Raw genomic sequence first — 2,994 nt, 5'->3', positions numbered from 1 at the left:
AGTACCGTTGCTCGAAAAAGAAGAAGAGGAAACGGAGGAAGTCCATTTGAAGGGCTCATGCAATTTCTTCATTGGTTATCAACAATGAAGAAAATTTGATTTATCTAGTCCATTTGAAGGGCGTCATGTAATTTCTTCAATGTTGTTAAAAGTCCATTTGAAGGGCAATTCGTGCAATTTCTTCATTATAGTTGCATATTGTTTCCTAAACTTGGATGATTTGTTCCTTAATTTAATTTTTCCGGTGGGGTGGTGGTGGGTGTTGCTTTGGCTGGTTGGAGAAATCATTGGGTGGTTTTTGGAGAAGAAGAAATGGGTTATGTTTTAGATTTTTTGTTTGTGAATTTGAATGAAGGAGGTGGCGTGAAGGTGATAGAATGGAGTGGGGTGGCGTGGAGGTGGTTGGCAAGGGTAGTGGGGGGCGGGAGGGGGGGGTGCGTGGAGGAGAAGAGGAAGATGAAGAAGAGGGGGGCAGGGGGGTATATTTAGCAAAAAAAAAAAAAAAAAAACATAAAAAGATAAAAACAAATCAACAAAACGCGCCTATATTTAATCATAAATTTTTTTTTGTGCCACACTTTTTTGAGGGGTATTAAATTCACTTTTTAGATGTTGAGAAGTTATTGTAATAGTGTCGCCCGCATAGTTTGAGTGTGGCGAACCGACATTTTGGGTATAGTTTAAGTGTCATTTGATGTATTTTGCCTTTCTCAAATTGCAGAAATTGACATGCTTGTTAAAGAAAAAAATAGGGCTAATATGCTTGATTTCATGCATAGTTTGAAATCCTGAATGTACAATTCTAATTACTTTCTTTTTCATATCCTGAATGTTTAGTCGATTTAGTATTGTTCTTAATGCACTATGTATATTGAATCGTTCCCATATTGAGTGCTCATCTCCCCCATATAGTCAAAACATTTTTCTTCACCTCATGTGTGACAACATACTTCACACATATGTAAAATAGTTACAGGTAGTTTGGTAGCTAGTAAAAGGCAGCTTATTCATATATTAATCTTTGTATAACTTATATGATGTTTGGTAGCTAATTAGGATATAAGTTATTCAAGTATAAAATTAATACGACGTTTGATTTGCAATTTTGAAACCCCTATAACTAAGTACATATATAAGTTATGAGGGAATTTGTGTATTATTTTATGCGAGGTAGAAGATGGAATAACTAATAGTTGTATAACTAATATATGAATAAAAAGTTTAAATGACAATATTACCCTTATCACTCTAAATAAAACATTGACTTCCTGCCTAAATAAACTTCCTAGTAGTGCTTCCAAATTCAAACATTGGCTTCCTGCCTAAATAAAAATGCAAAGAAAAAAAATATAAAGCTAAAGAAGGACAGGGGTAGAATTGTAAACAAATATTTTAATTTTAAAAAGTATATAACGTTTATTTATTTTTAATATAACAAATCTTACGCATAACTAATACCTGTATAATTAACACCTGCATAACTAATTCATGTATTATTAATAGTTGCCTAACTTTAACCAGCAGTGATTATGTGCAAAAGGTGTAAAGGAGCCTCTTCTTTAGTAGAAACTAGCCTGCTAGCCGATTGATCCTTCTGCAACTTGTTTTGTATAGAAGATACTTTCTTACTTTACAAGGTATATTTTCATTAAAATGACAGATTACATGAAATATTTCCTATTAATTACAAGAAGATTAATATCACTTACATAGGAATTTTTACCTAGCATAACAATCTCTAAGACTTATTTATGGATGATAACTACTATTTAATTAATTAACTATTAGTAGCTAAATGAGTTTTTTATTTACATATTATAGCTACAACAATATACACACGGTTATTTCCTCCCACCAAATGTATTTTACGGCCTCTCTCCCACTTCATACGGTTTCTTCCCTTTTCCACTCCTATTTCTCTTTCATCTCTCATATGTTTCTCTTTCTACCTTCAATATTCACTGTTTTTCTCTTCCTTTTCAGAATCCAATTCATTTTTGCTTTCCCATGATCTCTATCACGGTGGTTGTCGTGATTGTTGTTGGTGGTGGAGGAAGTGGCAACAAGGAAAGCAGTGGAGGATCTCCAGCCAATGGCTGAAAGCTCAGCCATAACAATTCGTGTGCTAAATCTCCATGGATGGGCCGAAAGAAGAGGAAAATCCTTCTTATGTTTGCTGATCATGTGGTGTTGTTTATCTTATGAGTGATGAAGAACAGTATTGATTATAGCAATATGGTATTGTAGCATCATCTAGGAGCAAGAGAATAGGTTGTTGGTGTAGAAACACCATTGATGAGATTTGTGGAGCTTCATGCCCACCAAGTGTTTGATAAAATGTTTCAGTATATTTTCAGTGTATTTCTATGTATTAACAAACATTATATCTAATTTTCAGTATATTTCAGTGTATTATTTTTTCCATTGATTATGTGTATTTCAATATATTTCTATTTATATTTAATTATTTTTGCCATTGATTATGTGTATTTCAATATATTTCAGTGTATTTCTGGTTGGAATGGAATAATAGGGGGAGAGAAAGACGTGAGCTGTTATTGAACATCAGCCGTTATGCGTGAAATATGGTTGATTTAATTTTACTTACCATTTAAAAAGAAAAAGAAGAATCTGTTCCAAAAATATAGCCTATTTTTACTCAATCTGATTTTATATTTCACTGTATTTCAAAAAAATGAAATACGCGCATTTTAACATAAAACTAGCTACTCTTCGTAATTAACAATTTTATAGTTATATCTTGTTAGAAGCTATTAAAAAGTAGCTATTTATGTAAGCTTTACTATTACATATTGCGCAATTGGCGCGAATGCCCCTCTTTTTGGCTGGTCTTTAGATTTTGCCCCTCAAAATGGTGGTCTTTAATTATTGCCCTTCCGAGCAAAAGCAACATAGTAAAAAGACATTACTACCCCTAACCGTTACATATAAAAAAAAATATCGTTATTCAAATCTACCCTTATTCAAATTTTC

Source organism: Lycium ferocissimum, chromosome 5 (genome assembly GCF_029784015.1).
Source record: "Lycium ferocissimum isolate CSIRO_LF1 chromosome 5, AGI_CSIRO_Lferr_CH_V1, whole genome shotgun sequence".
NCBI classification, from domain to species: Eukaryota; Viridiplantae; Streptophyta; class Magnoliopsida; order Solanales; family Solanaceae; genus Lycium; species Lycium ferocissimum.
Note: the sequence above shows the minus strand (reverse complement) of the source record.